The 19,225-nt window shown below is 47.1% G+C and overlaps 1 pseudogene; it reads right to left on the reverse strand.

Annotated features, from left to right (window-relative positions):
* Positions 1–13,480: 13,480 nt before the first annotated feature.
* LOC127672092 (bolA-like protein 3) lies at positions 13,481–13,813 on the reverse strand (annotated as a pseudogene).
* Positions 13,814–19,225: the final 5,412 nt, after the last annotated feature.

The raw sequence follows: 19,225 nt of genomic DNA on the forward strand, positions 1-19,225 counted from the left end.
CACAGACAGACAGACAGACAGACAGACACACACACACACACACACACTGAAGCAACCAGGTTAGGGTCAGTGGGCAATAAACTAGGAAGAAAGCAATCAAGTAGACATGGAAGGCCTACACTACTAAGCAAGATGCATCATGTCCCTGAGCCTCAGTTTCCACCTTGGGGATAGCCTATGGGAAAGGAGGAGACACACGTGTCAAGTTTTCAGCAGTGTATCGCCTCTCAACCTTTGTCCCTTTGTGTGGGAAGCCAGCTGTCCAGAAAGGGACCATGCAAGTGTCCATCTTGGGGTTGGACTCCTGACTAGGAACAAAGACAGACCACCCCACCCGGCCCCACCCAGTCTCTCCTCAGTGTGATCCCAGACTCCCGACCTGATGGTTACTTAGGTGTCTGGGGCCAGTTCCGTGAGGAAGGACGGAGCAATCAGCTTTGACTACTCATGGTCCCCTTTGCTGGCTGGAGCACTGGAGTTTGGGGGTGTGGCTATCTTCTTGGGAACTTGGCTGGTGGGAACCTGTCATCACACAGAGCTTATCTGATCCCAAAGCCCCGGAGGGGTAAAAACTACAGAGGCTGCCAAGAGAAGAGGGGCAGAAGAGAGGAGGAGGTGCTGGGTGGGGCGTCCGTTTCGGTCATCTGCCACACCCCTGACTGCCCAGGGGGACAATCAAAGTTGTTCTTCAACCTTGCAGGAGAGGAGGAACTCAAGTCAAGGCCTTTAGCAGCCTCCTGAGGTGTCTTAGCAGCAAAGGAGCACAACTCGAACAGGGGTTTCAAAGAAGGTGTGTGCACATCACTGTCCCAGAGGCTCATGGGGCACTTGAGTGTACCACACACCCCTTCTTGGGCCTACAGAGCTAGGATGCTCACGGTATCCCTTTCCTGCTCCCCCACCCCACCCCACAACCTCTCATTGCTTCAGCCTCAGCCTCCTTTCTGAGACCTGCAACACCCCAAACCCCTTTCTGCCTAAGAGCCACAGGCCTGTTGTTCTTTCCGCACAGGGCCTTTCCTTCCTCACATGCTTCTAGTCTTGGAGGTGACAAGTGTTTTTCCCTGTCTCCTCCAGCCACCCAGACTCCTGTTCCCGGCCTTCCATGGCTCCTCCCCTTCTGTCCCTTGATAACCATTTTTCCAGCTGGTGTCACCTTCTGTGACTGTTGACCTGGTCACCTGGCTTGTGCTGACCTCCTGGTCCCTCACTCACCTGTGGTTCCTCCTCTTGGCTCACCGGGTTACCCCAGCCCAGCTGAATTCCCTGCCCAGGATGGGTGGGGTGGGTGTTAAGCGAACGAGCTATTGAACAAGGGAGCCAGCACTTGCGTTCTGCTCGGGCCCAGCTATGGGGAGTGCCCCCTGCTCTGTCAAGGCAGAGCGAGCAGGAGTCAAAGTCAGAAGCAAGCAGGCTAATGGCCTGGGCAAAGTTTTTTTAAAGGAAACTCAAAGATGCAGGGCTATTAAAAATTGATATTTCAATGAGATAATCTCTCTCCTAGGCTTTTAATTGATTGTCTAAAAAGCCTTCCTCTGCTGTTGTACCTCTTTATTCGCAGGGACCATTAATTTTTTTATGGATGAGCACACCCTGGTAAAGTGGAAGGGCTGCCTGCCACACAGTGATGCAGAAGCAGCAGCCAAGGCGCCAGGGGTGCACAGCTGGCGGTCGCGGCCATGATGCCCTCTTTAGCTCTGGATGCTAGCTGGCTGGGGCCGACTCCCTAAAAGGGTGGTGGGAAGTCCCTGTGAGTCCAGCACACTGCTCTCACACATTTCTCCCAGACCTAGGCAAACTTCATGAAGGCAGGAGCAGCAAAAGACCGCATGGAGGAGGATGATTAGAGACCCTGGATCCTCCCCGCCACAGCCACACTGATGGTCAGGGCCACACCCACTCCTGGCACCAGTTCCCTTTCCTTGCCATCCCTGGCTGCTGGGCTGAGAAGTAAAAGAGAACCAGTGAGGGTACAGAAAAGCGTCCACTTCTGCCCCCTCCCCGCTCCCCAGACCTCTGTTGTTCACAGGTTCAGTGGGTAATACCGCTGTAGTACCGAGAGGGTGGGGTGGCTCTGTGAACTGATCCCAGGTTCACCAGGACTGAACCAGTGTGCAAAACAGCTTTGGGTTGATGCCAGCATGGTTCTGCTGGCTCTGCAGAGAGCCTCTAATCAGTCAGGCAACCAACCAACCAAATCAATCAATCAATCAAACAATCCCCCACACACAGCCCTTTAAGTCCCCATCTGTACTGGCTGGTTTTGTGTGTCAACTTGACACAGGCTGGAGTTATCACAGAGAAAGGAGCCTCCCTTGAGGAAATGCCGCCATGAGATCCAGCTGTAAGGCATTTTCTAAATTAGTGATCAAGGGGGGAAGGGCCCCTTGTGGGTGGTGCCATCCCTGGGCTGGTAGTCTTGGGTTCTATAAGAAAGCAAGCTGAGCAAGCCAGGGGGAGCTATGCAGTAAGAAACATCCCTCCGTGACCTCTGCATCAGCTCCTGCCTCTAGGTTCCTACCCTGTGTGAGGTCCTGTCCTGACTTCCTTTGGTGATGAGCAACAATGTGGAAGTGTAAGCAGAATAAACCCTTTCTTCCCCAACTTGCTTCTCGGTGATGATGTTTTGTGCAGGAATACAAACGCTTGCTAAGACACCATGTCACTGCTAACTATCAGGGACAGACTTTTGTAGGTGTTCCCTAATCCCCGGGTTCATAAGACTCAGTTGTGACCTGAATACACATCATTTTACTTTCATCCGTCCAACCGTTGGCCAAGGCACGTGTGAAACACAGAGTAGGAGTGTGAAGGAATTTAAATGGCCCAGGGACATCACAGTGGCCTTTGGTTGACTTGTTGTGTTTGGGCTCCTTATCATCCAAGGAATCCATATTAAAGGTACCAAGACTTTGACCTTGGGCCTTGGGAAGGTGTCCTTCATTGGCGACGCCCATCCTTGTTGCCAGACAGCAACAAGGCAGTCTGGCAAAAATGCAGCAAGAACAAAGATCATTCACTTTTGGGCATATCACCCCAGGATGTGTGTGAGCAGTTACAGTCTACAATCGTGGGTGCAAATATTCAGCCACACAAGTACTCACTGTGGTGTTGTTTACAAAAGCAAAAGACCACAAAAGGGGGTGGTGAAATGGGGTGGCGGTGTTCTCTGTGGGGCATTCGGACACTCACAAAGCCTCCTTTTGAAGGAGGAGGAGGAAGGCCCAGAGGGGACAAGTTAGACTTGAAGAAGCATACAGCTGGGCTCTGTGTATGTGTGTGTGTGTGTGTGTGTGTGTGTGTGTGTGAGAGAGAGAGAGAGAGAGAGAGAGAGAGAGAGAGAGAGAGAGAAAGATCAACACTCAATGGAGTTTTGAGGTCATCACTTTTCTGACCTTTTTTAATCTCTTGGCTTCCAGGAGCCGATCTCCATGATCAGTGATACTTGTCTTCCTGAAGAGTGCAAGAGATCTTCCTGTTGGGCCCTCCCAGCACCTCTTCTCCACAGATTTGCCTCCACTTCCTGTCTTACTCCTCGCCAGGCCCCTCTGCATGATCTCTACAAGCAGCCACAGTATGCCTTCCAAGATGCTAATGGCATCTGTTCCTCTTCTCTGTGGAGCAGCTTGATGAGCAATCTATTACTCTTCAGATGGACCCCAGACCGCCCTTTGAGATCCCGATGGCCAGCTCGCCAAGCCCCACGCTTGGTTCAGGCTTCCCCAGTGCTACAGGGCAGGCCATGCTTGTGTCTGACCTTACCCATGCCGTTCTTCAGCCAGAACACTTCTCTTTTCCTCAGAGTCACTAACTGCTCTTCGTTCCCATTAACAGACTCTTCCACTGTAAGTCTGGCCTCCCTGTATCTCCGTCAACTCCACAGTCCTCTCTTCTCCACCTTTCTTTGAGCCATGTCTGTGACTAGTAGGTGCTTAGATCAAGGCTTATTTCTTGCCCTAGACTATGGGCTCAGAATATGTGCTGCACTTTGTGAACCACAGTGGCCCTAGTACCCCACCCCTAGCCTACAAACAGGTGCTTAGGTGCCCATTGGCTCATGGGTATGTTGGCCCCAGAGAATAGCTTGTCCCTCCTGCTGTTCTGTTTACGCATATGCTCAAAACAGTGGCCTTGGGAGACAGAGCCTTAGAGCTCTGGGCTGGGGGAGGGATGGGCTGTTGTCTTGAGCCTCTTTTCTGAGGACTGCTTTCCTGGCCCATCAGAAATAGAAATGGCCCCCTCACCAGCATCCCTGGAGGAAGGAAGCAGAAGCAGCTAGGGGGCCACAGTCTTTCCTCTCCACCCCTCCTGGTCCAGTCTCCTTTGATGTAAAGTTTCCTGGGGAGAATGGCTTGTGTCACTGTCAGCTGGGGTTGGGGAACACAAGGAGCTTCGTCTGAACTGGCCAGGGGAAAGGAATGTCAGCGGTCCTGCTCCACTGAGGAGCCTGGGATCTCACAGACACTGGCCACTCCCCAGCTCCACTCAAAGGAATTCACCAAGCGGGGGCTGTGCTCCGCGGCTGGGAGCTGGAGATTCCCTGTTGGCTCCCAGTTTCATCTCTTGGGTGTAGCTCTGCCAAGCCTGCTCTTTGCCCAATTATGGAGCTGGGCTGTTGAGGGAAAGTAAGGGCCTTCAGGAGGGCCCATGTGTGGGAGTGACTCGAGCCAAAGACCCTGATACTTCTAGACTATGTTGGGACCCCGAGAAACAGTCTTGGTCACCGATTCACTTTCTGAGCAACTGCTATTTTAGGTGTATTCTCGTGTGTGTGTGTGTGTGTGTGTGTGTGTGTGTGTGTGTGTGTGTGTGTGTGTAAATGTAAGCACACATGTAGGCCACAGGTCAAACTCAGAACCTTTCCTCAAGAACACTATCCACCTTTGTTTTTGAGACAGGCAACCTCATTTGCCAGGATCTCAGTAAGCAGTCTAAACTGGCTGGCCTCAAGCCCCAGGGAGCTTCCTGTCTCTGCCTCTCTAGCACCCGGATTACAAGGGTGCATGCGTGTGTGCGTGCATGCATGCATGAGTGAGTGAGTGAGTGCGTGCGTGCGTGCGTGCGTGCTTCACCACACCTGGTTTGGCTTTCTTCACGTGGGTTCTAGGGATCACGTGATCTTCCTGGACAGTGAGGCCCTTACCGACTGAGCCTTTTCCCTTTGGGTAGATACGTCTACTCTTGGGCCTCAGTTTCTCTCTGTGAAATGGGACCAGTGCTGCTTATTCCAGGTAGAGGCTGGGAGGCCCAGGAAGCAGGAGCCATGTTTCTATGGTGAACTCACAACTGCCTTGGGAGCCACAACATTCATCAGCAGGTCCAAGTCCTGAAAAGATATTTGCTGTTCTCTTGTTTTTACCCTCGCAGTTCTGAAGCTTGACTCCAGGACTTGTTTTTGGCAAGTGTTCTCACTGTGCTCCTTTAGGAGCAGGGGGTTAAAGATATGGGCTTAAACCTTAGAGGCATAGTGGTACACACCTCTAATCCCATCTTTTAGGAGACAGAGGCAGCCGATCTCTGAGTTTGAGACCAGCCTGGCCTATATAGTGAGTTTAAAAGAAAGGGGAGGGGGGAGTCTGTGCTAAGTTAGTTGTACAAGCTGGCCTTCAATTCTTTGTATGGTGTAGACTGGCTTCTAGTTCATAATCCTCCTGCCTCAGCCTCCCTGTTAGCGGGTTACAGGCCTTCACCATGATCCCTGACTTTTTCACTTTCTTTTCTTCCCATCATCTGGATCATTGTCAAGGAGAAAGTCTTGGGAAGATTTCACACTTCTTTAACTCTTGCTGGAGTCTTTTTTTCTTTTAATGTATGAGTGTTTTTGCATGTATTCGTGTGTATATGTGTGTATGTATGTATTACATATGTATATGCACCACAGGCAGAGTCTTTGCTAGCTGCAAAGACATACAAATGTGGAGTGAGGTCTGGGAGCTGAAGGGTGGGCTTCCGAGGAAGGCTTCTGGTTCCTGAGGGGTGGGGGAATCTCATGAACGCCCAGAGAGAATTACAAATGATAAAAATGACTCCCTCAGCACATGCAGGCACCGCACACTCTTAACAGTTGTTTGGTGACTTCAGTGCTGCCATAGCAGGACAAGAAACCCCCTTTGAGCTTCCATTGATGTCCATTCCAAGACAGGGCTGGACTGGCCCTGGACACCTCCATCTCTCCTCAGGGACACTTCCAAGTGCCCAGGGCAGATGCCGCTTCCCACCCTCTCCCAGCACAGTGCCTGGCTTAGGTCCCGGGTGAGGGCTGCCTCCTACATACAGGGATGGTCAGAATCTGGTATGGAGTCCCTTACTGGGCACTATCCCCACCCCATTCCCAAATAGTCCATAGCAGGGAGCAAGACGATGTATTGGGGGAGAAGGAGCACATTTCAGCAGAATATGGTAGTCTATATTTGTAATCTCAGCACCCAACAAATGCAAGTACCTAGCAAAAGTTCAAAGCCAACCTGATCTAAATAGCAGGTTCCAGACCCACTAGGGTTACATAATGAGACCGTTTCAGACAAAACAAAACTAAAAACAAAGCAGGGTGGGGAGATGGGTCAAAGGTTAAGAGCTTATCCTTCCCTTCCAGAGGACTAGAGTTCTGTTCCCAGCACTCATAACACCTATTACTGCAGCTCGGGGGATCCAACACCTACACTCACACAGGCACACACACACACACACACACACACACACACACACGATTAAAAAGCAAAATAAATCTTTAAAAAGAAAATAACACAGGCGAGGCAGATGGCTCAGAGGTTAAGAGCCTTGCTGCTCTTAAAGAGCTATTGTCATCATCATCATCATTGTCATCGTTGTTATTGTTGTCGTCGTCGTAGTTGTCATCATCATCATCATCATCCCTCTACTTCATGATGACAAACTGTAGTGCAGAGGAGCAGAGGAGTCTTCAGGGGTAGAACCACGCCCTGACTCCTCAACCCCATGTGCTTGAATGCAACCCTTTTCTTCTTGGGTTCACCTGGCTTCCCAAGCACAGCTTCTCCTCAGACCACAAGAGCCCATTCTTCACAAACTCCAAGGGAAACATGGGCACAAAGCTGGGTGTACCATCTTCACTGCCTCAGTCCCCCGAGGCATTGCTTTCTAACTCCAGGCTCTAGGGTCTCTTCCAGCCAAAGTGGGCTGGGGGAGCTAGGGAGGAGAGCTACAGGGCCTGAAGGGAACGGAGGAGGCAGGAGTGAAATATATACAATACAGTTGGTCAGTGTGGTGGGTCTGACAGACCTCCATAAGGCTCATAAGGGGCTGAGTAGTGCCATGAGTTTCCCAGGACCCAGGCGTTCAGCTCAGCTCCAGCGCAGCCGGGCACTGACACGGAACTGAAGCTAGGGTGGACTACCCTACCCATGAGCACTCACTTCCTCCCGGCTCAGCACTGGGGCTGTTAACAATCTCATGCCTGGATTCTGAGCCAGCCCTGTTTCCACCTGTGACTGTAAACAAGGCGGCCTGGGGTTCTGGGACAGGCAAAGACTTGCCAATGGCCTTGTAAGCAGAGGACTAGCCGGCTGAGGCTGGACACACCCTCTGGTCCCCTTTGAAGTCTTTCCTTAGTCATCCACAGTACCCTTCATCATCTCTCCAAATCCCTAGGAGTTCATTTAGGGTGTGCGACTTCAGAGTTCAGATTCCGAAGGTGGACCTTGGGGAGATTATTTCTTTTGAGACAGAGTCTCTCTTATGTTGCCCTGGCTGGCTGGAATTCAGGGACATGAACCTGCCCCTGCTTCCCAAGTGCTAGTATTAAAGGTGTGCACTACCATGTCTGGACAAGAATTTTTTTTATTTTTTTTTAATACTTGTTTGTTTATTGCCAGAGAACAAATCTCAGGATCGTTCTCTCCTACCACATGGGTCCTGGGGAGAGAACTCAAGTCACCAGCCTTAGCAAGCGCCTTTACTTGCTGAGCCCTCTCACCTGCCCTTTGGGAAGATTTTTCAAATAGCTGTTAGGGAATACTTAATATTAGATAGTATAGGAATGAAACAGCTCCAGATGGAGATATGATATGTACACATGCATACCACCATATAGGTCAAACTGTGACACATGTACTGATGCATTGTGTATGTGTATGCCCATCTATATGCATGTGTATGGAAGTATTCAGTTTATGTTGTTTTTTTTTTTTTTTTGGACTGGTTTCTTTCATGTTCACCTTGTGTAATTATTTAGAATAGTCACCTTTGTAGATGAATTCACTGAGACCCCAGATTGACCATTGCTACAACTGCTACAGAGTTGAGACTGGCCTTGAACTCCTGACTTTTCTACCTCTACCTTCTGAAGGCTGGCATTAAAATCATGTACCACCATTCCAGTTTTTGTTTTTCTTTTTTGGTTTTTTGAGACAGGGTTACTCCATGTAGCCCTGGCTGTCCTGGAACTCTGTAGACCAGGCTGACCTCGAACTCATAGATATCTGCTTGCTGGGATTAAAGATGTGTACCACCACTATCTGGCTCAGTTTTTCAATATTACAAATGTGTGAATACTTGGGGCATGGTAAGGCTGGGGGAGTGCCAAATGAGGGAACTGAGGGAAAGATGTTGTTTACCATGTTGAATGTGTTGATAGTTTCATGAGTATATAGCTAGGCCAAATTCAACACATTTGAAATGTATGGTTTATTTCATGTCAGTGATAAAGCAATGACAACTACTAACACATGCACATACATACACACACACACACTCAATCCAGCACCATTAGACCCATGATTTAATAGACACTAATTGCTTGATTCAAGGTCAGATCAGAGATGGTATTCACATTCACACACACACATAGCCCCCAGTGAGCTGTTTCTAGGAAGGTGGACAGGCCAGTGTTTCCATTATGTCTTCCACTAAGTGCAACTAATAACACCAGAAGTGATCTGTGAACAACTGCAAGAAGACGCTGAAAGACAAAGAGAAGTCTCCCAGGCTAGGGAACAGCACATCAGGGAATTCCCTGGCTTTTGTTCTGTCTTCTGTACTGCACGTGGAGCTGAAGATACCAACAGCCCCGAGGTGCTGTGGGCACAGATAAGAGCAAGAACAAACAGAGCAAACACATGGAGCCTGTCTCTAATCTGAGTACCAGGAGAAGAGAGGCTTCCTCACTGGACAAAATGTCTTACTTAAATATCACCTTACTCTGGACAAAAAGCACAGAAAATAAAAACAAACCTGGAGTTGATCTTCCATCCTTACGAGAGTGGGGGAACCCTATAGTTTTCTGTACTTGCTAGGCTATCCTTGAAGCACCCCAACTTTTTACCAGCTAATAATGAAGTCCTCCTGCTACAGAAACAGAGGAGTCTATGCGGGTGCACCGCCCTCCCCTACAGGGGTGAGTGACAGGTGTCAGCAGGGGTGCGTGAGGAACTTGTGCTCCTGCTCCCACCTTCTGCTCCCCCAGGCTCAGCACAACAGGGAATGTCATCTGACACCAAGCATGCTCCCCCAAACCATTTATCTAGAGAACCAAAGACCACCAAACTGAGTTTTTTAAATGCCGTCAATAAATTCCAATACTGAAATGACAGAATTGTCAGTATTCTCTAGTAAGGAAGCTGAAGTGGTCATCATGAGATGCTCCAGTGCGCAACTACAGAGGTGCTGGAGGCAAAGGCAAAATTAGAAAGTCTCAGTAAAGAGCCGCAAAGAGCACTGGCTCTTCTTCCAGAGAACCTGAGTTCAATCCCCAGCACCAGTTTCTAGGGGATCAGTTTCTGCCCTCTTTTGGTCCCTGCAAGCACTGGGCACACATGTAATGCACAGACATCTACATAGGCAAAACACACATACATGTATTTTTTATTCTTTTAAAGAAACAGAAGAAACGAAAGAGCTCCAAATGGAAATTTTAGAACTAAAGAGATACAGAAACTGCAATTGACAGCTCTGTGGGAGGCTGAGCTGCAGAAACCAGGAACTAAAGAGAAAACTCTCTGAACTGGAAGAGAGAACAGCAGGACTCATTGTAAAACACTAAAATAAAAGTGAACACAGCTTTAGAGATCTTCAGGATAGCAACGATCTGATATCTGTGTCAGGAGAGTCCCCTGGAAAAACCGGGGTTGAAGGGGGGGGGAGATGGCAAACCTTGGGATTTGCTAAAGGAGACAGACCTCCAGATTCAGGAGGCCAAGTGGACCTCAGATAGGACAGCACCAAATCTAACACTCCACAGAATTAAACAACTCAAAGCCAAAGAAGAAAACCTTGAAGACAGCCAGGAAAATAAAAATGGATGTATTACACATGGGCACAGTGCCACTGACAGAAGATCTCTTACCAGAAGCCATGGTGGCCAGAAAGAGATGGAATAATAGTTTCCAAATGGGGAAAGAAAAGAGCTGTCAGCTCAGGATCCTATGTCTGAGGAGAATGATCTTCCAGAAGACAAAGCAAATCTAATGTTTTTACCATAAAATTAAACTAATAATTTCTGCCCATCATTAACATTCTCCAAACAAGGCCAGGCGTGGTGGCGCACGCCTTTAATCCCAGCACTTGGGAGGCAGAGGCAGGCAGATTTCTGAGTTCGAGGCCAGCCTGGTCTACAGAGTGAGTTCCAGGACAGCCAGGGCTACACAGAGAAACCCTGTCTCGGAACCCCCCCCCCAAAAAAAACATTCTCCAAACAGAAGCAAGGAAATAGGGTACCATAGACACCAGAAGGCACATAGAACATGGGGGGCAAACATGGGAAGAGGAATGGCTTTCCTACTCTTATGTATTATACATAATAATATACAATGGTGTGTGAAATGGGTGCTTTGCAAAGTCAGATGTGTTGATGGTGTTTTGCAGGAACAGAGTGTTCTCCTGAAGCAGACACAGGTGAAAGGATGTTTTGTTAACGCAAGCACACAGAAGGACATGTGACGAAGGATCCTTTGTTAACAACACACATGTATTGGTCTGCCCTACACTGCATAGCTGAGCTCCACATGTCAGGACTCTATAGAGAGAAACTCACCAAAAAAAACAAAAACAAAAAACAAAAAAACAAAAAAACCAACCTTCCAGTGGTGTGCTGTAGCTTCTTGCTGCTTCTACAGACTCCGGGTGATTGGCAGAGTGATGTCTGCTGATCCAGATTCACGTGGAGGACACATGGTGTTTGGAGGGAGTACGTAAACAGGAATCAGCAGACAGTGACAGATGCTGGGCTTGCTGGAAGATCTCTGCAATGCTTCTTGGCCTCACATCTTTGCTGATTTTCCCTTCATCAAGAGAGGCACCAGAGAGAACTTCTCCTGGCATCCCTGCTGGTCCTGCTGGGGATGGGGGTAGGGGGCTGCTGACTTGTGCTGATTTGGCTGAGGCCTGGCTGTCTCTGCTATGTTGTGCTGCCACTGCTGCTATCCTGATACTGAACTGGCCTGCTGGTGTATCCATGGAGTGTTTGCGAGTGGATGGAGCTGCTGTTGCTAACCTGTGAACTGAACTGTCGGTTTCCAGACAACACAGATGGGAATTGTTCCAAAGAACCATTTCTAAGCAGGTGCACTTTCCCTGTATCCTTTCTTTCCCTGTATCCACTACCTCTGGTAGGTGGTGGGCTACAAGGGATGTTAAAGCATTTAAGAACCATCATTAAAAGTAGGTATTGAATGAATTAAAGTTACAGATATGTATTGTTATATTTTAATATTTCCTGTTGTTTTTATCTTATTTTAGAAGGGGGTCTTGCCGGGCGGTGGTGGTACACCGCCTTTAATCCCAGCACTAAATGGGTGAAATGGGTGCTTTGCAAAGTCAGGCAGAGGCAGGAGGATTTCTGAGTTCAAGGCCAGCCTGATCTACAGAGTGAGTTCCAGGACAGCCAGGGCTTTGCCTGGGAGAGCGAGAGCAAACAGGCAAAAAGCAGGTTTCTTCTTCCGTGTCCTTTTCTCTGAGCTGCTACCAGAAAGTGCTGCCTACCTTGAGAGTGGGGCTTCCCGCTTCAAATAATCTGAGAAAATCCCTCACAGGAGTGCTAAGTGGCTTGCTTTGGAGTTGATTCCAGATGCAGTCAAGTTGACAGAATGGATGTCAAAAGGGTTGCTGGGAGTGGGTGCCCTTCTATAATCCCAGTGTGCTGTAGGCAGAGACAGGGGATCTCTAGACAGGGGACTAGCTGAACAGGAGCTTTGGGTTCTGTGGGAGGTCCTGACCTAACATACAAGGTAGAGAGTGATCAGGAAAGACACCAAACATGGACCTCGACCTTCCATAAGCACGAAAACACACACACACACACACACACACACACACACGGATATACCACACACATAAAACTAAGACTACGGCTGCTGTAACTCTGACACAGAGTACCTTTCTAGCATCCACAGAGCTCTGGACCAGATTCCCAGCATTGAAAAAAAGAAGATAATAGTAGGTAAATGAAATAGGAAAGTTTCAGTAATCCACAAGAAGGTTGAAAAAGGAAGCAAAGAAATGAAAGACACAGACAAAACCCAAAAACAAATAATACAACAAGCGGTGAATCAAAGCCTTTGTATATTACTAATTACATTAAATACAAATGGTTTAAATGTCAATTAAAAAATAGAGACTGGCCGGGCGGTGATGGCACATGCCTGTAATCCTAGCACTCTGGAAGGTAGAGGCAGGTGAATTTCTGAGTTCGAGACCAGCCTGGTCTACAGAGTGAGTTTCAGGACAGTCAGGGCTATACAGAGAAACCCTGTCTTGAAAAGACCAAATCCCCCTAAAAAAAAGAAGGAGAGAGAGAGAGAGAGAGAGAGAGAGAGAGAGAGAGAGAGAGAGAGAGAGAGAGAGAGAGACTGGGCAGTGGTGGTGCTTGCCTTAAATCCCAATACTGGGGAGGCAGAGGCAGGTGGCTCTCTGTGAGTTCAAGGCCAGCCTGGTCTACAGAGCTAGTTCTGGGACAGGCAAGGCAACAAAGAGGAACCCTGTCTCTGAAAAAAAAAATAGAGACCAACATATTCAGGTCAAAAATACCATGAGACCATATGCTATCTCCAAGAGAATCATTTACAATATAATTCTTACTGAAGACTTATTTTTATTATATGTGTATGTGTGTTTAACCTACATGTATATATGAGCAACATGTGTATGATATGACGTATTCTTCAGAAGCTAGAAGAAGGAGTTGGATTCGCACCCCTGGAATTGGAGTTATAGTTGTAAGAATCGACGTGGATGCTGGGAACTGAACTCTGGATCTCTGCAAGAGCAGCAAATGCTCTTAACCATGAAGACACCTTCCTGTCCCCTCAAATGTAAGTAGGGGGTTTTTTTTTGGTAGGTACCTGTGATCTTTACTTAGCTAAATAGATAACATATCTCCTATAATTATAATATAGAAATGTCTATGAACAAAAAATACTTTTTGAGGTGGGCAGGGATTTTTCTGAAATATTACTGTGAGTGAAGTGCACTCAAGGTTTTAAGCATGAGCGGTCACGTAGCTGGGGTGTGGTCAGCACTTGGGGACAGAGGTGACTATCTGAAGGCCGTGCATGCCCTTGATCTCTTCTTTTGGTGCCTGATTGACCATCTGGTGCTGCTGGTCAGTCCTCTTCTCTTTAAAATTCTTCTGATTTGATTTTAATTTCATACATTGCCCACAGCCTCCTGAGATGTCTGTGACTTGGATAGCTGTAGCTCAAGGAAACTTTTCTTTGGGAACTTGGGTCACTTTGAGCTCCCCCTCTGTCCAGGAGGCAAACATCCAATGTGCACAGTGCCACCGAGGGAGTCTGCGGCTCCCACACAGCAGAGGCACAGTGGCCTCCAGGCCCCATGCCACCATGCGTGCCAACGCCTATATAATAGTTTTAAATTGGAAAATGGAGTCAACAACATGGCTCAGCAGGTAAGAGTATTTGCTGTCAAGCCTGAGGGCCCAAATTTGAATCCTGGAGAGTGGAAGAAGAAAACCAGCCTCTAAAGGTTGTCCTCTGATATGCACACACACAGACAGACAGACAGACACACACACACAGTGTCATGATGTGCCCACAGACATATACACAAAATAAGTAATGTAAAAGAATTGAGTGGAAAAAATAAATATCAAAAGAAAATTAGAAAGCTATGTATAGCAGCAGATGCCTGTAGTCACTGAATTTGGAAAGAGGCGGTAGACAAATTAAGAGTTCAAGGCCAGCCTTGGCTATGCATGTTTGAGACTAGGTTTGGCTAAATGAGACCCCTTCCCCCACCTCTGAAAAATAGAATAAGATTTTAATTTTCCTTTAGATTTGTTTTATTTTATGTGCATGAGCGTTTTGCCTACATGCATGTCTGAGCACCGCATGTGTGTCTGGTGCCTGTGGAGGTCAGGAGTGGGTGTCAGATCCCCTGGAACTGGAGTTATGGATGACTGTGAGCCACCACATGGTGCTGGAGACCAAACTCTTGTCCTCTCTGCAAAAGCATCAAGTGCTTTTGGCCACTAAACCCCGAGAAAAAGGATTTTTTTTTTTTTTTTTGGTTTTGTTGAGACAGGGTTTCTCTGTAGAGCCCTGGCTGTCCTGGAACTCACTCTGTAGACCAGGCTGGCCTCCAACTCAGAAATCCACCTGCCTCTGCCTCCCAGAGTGCTGCGATTACAGGCGTGTGCCACCACCGCCCGGCGAGAAAAGGATTTTTAAGAACTGTGGGCTCCAGTAAAATACTTTCTTATTTCAAGAGGGAAATCATGGCACAGTCACCATCAAAGCAAAGCAAAGCAAAGCAAATTCCAGCCATGAAATATCAACTGAAACTTCGTGAGCCAGGCCTCCATCCTCCACACTGCTCAATCCACAATCCTCCTCCAAACCCAGCCAGATCTGTTATAGCAATACCCCACTCCTGGTACAAACTTCCTAGGTTAGGGTTTCTATTGCTGTGATGAAAACACCATGACCAAAAAGCAAAGTGGGGAGGAAAAAGTTTATCTGGCTTACATTTCCACATCATTGTTCATCACTGAAGGAAGTCAGGACAGGAACTCAAACACGGCAGGATCCTGGAGGCAGGAGCTGATGCAGAGGCCATTGTGGGGTGCTGCTTACTGGCTTGCTTCCCATATCTTGCTCAGCTTGCTTTCTTATAGAAACCAGGACCCCCAGCCCAGGGATGGCACCACCCACAATGGTGGACACTGGTCACTAATTAAGAAAAAGCCTTACAGCTGGATCTCATGGATGTGTTTCCTGAACTGAGGCTCCTTCCTCTGTGATGATTCCAGCTTGTGTCTGGTTGACACACAAAACTAACCAGTACAGTGGCAAATGACAGTGGATCAGGTATTCAAGAAGGGAGGGAGAGAGGAGGGAGAGGGAAGGGAAGGGAAGGGAAGGATGGGGCTGAGAGACCTCCATGGTTAAGAGGTCTTGCCACTCCTCCAGAGGACCTGAATTTCATTCCCAATAAGTGACTCACAACCTATAACTCCAACTCCAACTCCAAGGGATCCAACACCCTCTTCTGGCCTCTGTAGGCACCCACACACATGTGCTATTCACACACACACACACACACACACACACACACACACGCATGTGCGCACGCATGAAAAAAGTAACAAATCTTTTAAAAACAAAGCAAAACAAGATGGGGGCTGGAGAGATGGCTCAGCAGAAAAGAGCACTGACTGCTCTTCCAGAGGAACTAAGTTCAGTTCTCAGCAACCACATGGTGACACACGTGTGTCTGTATGAGCCATCGGTAATGGGATCTGAGGTCTTCTTCTGGGAGTGTGTTGAAGACAGAACACTAATATACATAAAGCAAAACAAAACAAAACACACACAGAAAAAGTAAGGAAGAGAATACATTACATATGCAGTAAAAGGAAAAGAAACTACAAACAGAGAAAATATTTGTAAACCACATATTCAAAAGAGGTCCAGTACTTCCAATATGTAAAGAACTCTGAAAAAATCAACAACAAAAAGTAAATAATCAGTCGGGCAGTGGTGGCATGCCTGTAATCCCAGCACTCTGGGAGGCAGAGGCAGGCAGATTTCTGAGTTCGAGGCCAGCCTGGTCTACAGTGTGAGTTCCAGGACAACTAGGGCTACACAGAGAAACCCTGTCTCGGGGGAAAAAACCAACCAAATTAAAAAACAAACAAACAAAAAAAGTAAATAATCAAACTAGAAGTTGGGGAAAAACTACAAGAAACATTTCACTAAAGAAAGAATACAAATAGCAAGCGATCACATGAAAATGCATTTCGTACCACGGCCATTAGGGAAATACAAATTAAAACCACAATGAGATATAACTTGTCATTGTCAGAAAGTCTCCCAAACTGAAAAGGTAGTGATGAAATCAAATGCTGGAAAGCATGGGATAAATTATTCCTTCGTTGTGGTTAGAAAAGTTAAAGGATATAACCATTACATTGGCGATTAAATAGTAGCCTAGAAGAGTGAGTTCCAGGACAGCCAGGGCTACACAGTGAAACTCTGCCTCAATAGCCAAACAAACAAACAAACAAATAAATAAATAGTGGCAACCTGTAATTATGCAGCTTAGCATTATGTCTGTAGCATTTACTCAAGAGGGATAACATAGGTTTACATATTCATTGCAGAAAACCTGGAAACAACCCAGATATCCTTGAATGGGTGCATGAATAAACAGATGGTGGTATGCCCATACAGCAGAAAGCTGGGAATACAATATGATAAGATAAGATATGATAAGATGCAATACAATTCAATACAATCCAATGTGATTGATACAATGTAATACAACACAATGCTAGAAATACAATACAATACAATCACCAAAGCAGCTGTTGATTCATGCTGTGACTTGAATAAATTGTCAAGCCATTACCAACTGAGCAAGATGGGCTTTCTGGACACACAACTGATAAATCCAGCTATTCCGGAGGCTGAGGCAGGATTACACATTTAAGGCTGGCCTGGGCTACACAGTTAAGTTCAAGGCCAGTCTGGGAAACTTAGTGAGAGCCTACCTTGAAATAGAAAGTAAAAACTAAGGCTGGATGTAGCTCAGTGGTAGAACACTTGCCTGCCACCTGAGAGGCCCTGGGTTCAATCACCATTAACAAAAGTTCCCGAGTGAAAAACTGCCAAGGATTACACTTTCTATTATTCCAGCTGTGAAACCTTCTGCCATCTGTAGAAATGGGGAACAGCAAGGTATCCCCCAGGGTTATAGAGCAGGGAAGGGGACAGAGGGACACCTTTGTGGATATAGAAACTCCCTAAGGTGACTTCAAGTTATCCTGTACTGTGGCTTTTCAAGATAGGAAACATCAGGGACTCAGACTGTCTCTGTGTTAGACCATCCACCTGCATGTGGATCTATAAACAGCCACATAGGTGCAAATTAAAAAATTAGATAAAAAACTGGGTATGGTGGCACTTGGGAGGTAGAAGGCAGATCACTGTGAGTTCAAGACCAACCTGGTCCATACAGCCAGTTCCAGGGCTGCTAGAGAAATCCTGTGTCAAAAAAAGAAGAAGGAAGAGGAGGAGGAGGAGGAAAAGAAAGAAGGAAGGAGGGAGGGAAGGAAGGAAAGAAAGAAAAAGAAAGGAAGGAAGGAAGGAAGAAAGAAAGAAAGAAAGAAAGAAAGAAAGAAAGAAAGAAAGAAAGAGAAAGAAGAAAGGGGATTAGATAGCACAGTGGATAGATATTGGGTAAAAATTTTGAAAGAGAATGAAGTTTAGGAATCCCACTTAGAGATGATACTTCTTAATTTCATTATATTATGATTAATTTTGTATATCATGGGATTGAACCTAGAGAAGGTTCCTTCCTTCCTTTCCCCCTTCCTTCCTCTTTCTTTCTTCCTTTCCTCCTTCCTTCCTTCCTTCCTTTCTTCTCTCTCTCTCTCTCTCTCTCTCTCTCTCTCTCTCTCTCTCTCTCTTCTTTCATTCAAGTAGGATCTCACTAAGACTGGCCTTGACCTCATCAGCTTCCTGCCTCGGCCTGCGATTATAGACGAATACCACTGGGTCGTACTAAGAGGCCTCTTTATTGTTGAAACTCATTTTTTTCTCTCTGTGGCCATATGACTTCTAACAGCGTCCCAGGATGAAAGCAGTTCGCTGCGGGCGCTGGCGAGCTGAGCTGAGGACTTTATGAGCTGCTGCTTGAAGTAAAGCAGGGGCCAAGTTTGGAAGGTGCATGGGAAGGTCATAGGTCATGGGAAGGTCAGGAGGTTCCGCTTAGCATCCAGGAAGGAGAAAGCCATCTCCTGTCCTGTAGCCACACCCCCATCCCCACGGCTTCCACTAAACACACATTTTAGTGACAGTGCTGGGACATTCATTTTAAGGGAACATAAAATGGCTCCTTTAGTTTGCTGGACAAGGTTGAGTGTCTAGTGCTCTGGCAGAGGGGGTGAAGAGGAAGGGTTGGCAGGGTACTGGGCAGGGGATATACATGCACGGGTACTGGGTTCTCAATTCCTTCATGCACTAGGCTAATTCCTCACAGACAGGGGTTAGACTTGGGCGTTCTCATTTCTCAGGATTTCAGTCAATTAGGTACAGCCTTTTGCTTTGTATTTATGGCCTAAAGTAGGGGTTCCCAAAGGTCAGCATTTGACTGAAGCACCTGGAGAAATGTTAAACAGATTTCTGCCTGAAACTCCCATAAGCTCTTGATTTCACCAGTCTAGAGTGGGAATGAAACTTACTTTACGATAACACCCAAACTTCTGGTTGAGAGACCATGCTTTAGAATCTACTGATGTAAAAGTATGTGGCAAAAAGGAAGCCCAGTGTCCAGAAGATGGAGGCAGAAGGATTGTCACAAGTTCAAGAACAGTCTGGTGTACCCTGGGCTGGGGACATGGATCAGTATAAGTTCCCAGCATGTATGTCAAAGCCAGGTACAGGGGGGTACATGTTTGTAACCTCAGCATTGTGGAGCTGAGACAGATCCTAAGGCCTAATGGCCAACTGATGTAGCCTAAATTGTAGAGCTCTTTTTTTGCTTGTTTGTTTGTTTTTTTGTTTTTTGGATTTGGTTTTTTTGAGACAGGGTTTCTCTGTGTAGCCCTGGCTGTCCTGGAACTCACTCTATAGACCAGGCTGGCCTCGAACTCAGAAATCTGCCTGCCTCTGCCTCCCAGAGTGCTGGGATCACAGGCGTGCGCCACCACCGCCTGGCTAATTGTAGAGCTCTTTATCTCAAAATACAAGTTGGAGTACCTATCTGGAAGACGCACAATATGGAACTTTGGCCT

The sequence above is a fragment of the Apodemus sylvaticus genome, chromosome 21 (assembly GCF_947179515.1).
Source record: "Apodemus sylvaticus chromosome 21, mApoSyl1.1, whole genome shotgun sequence".
Lineage (NCBI taxonomy): Eukaryota > Metazoa > Chordata > Mammalia > Rodentia > Muridae > Apodemus > Apodemus sylvaticus.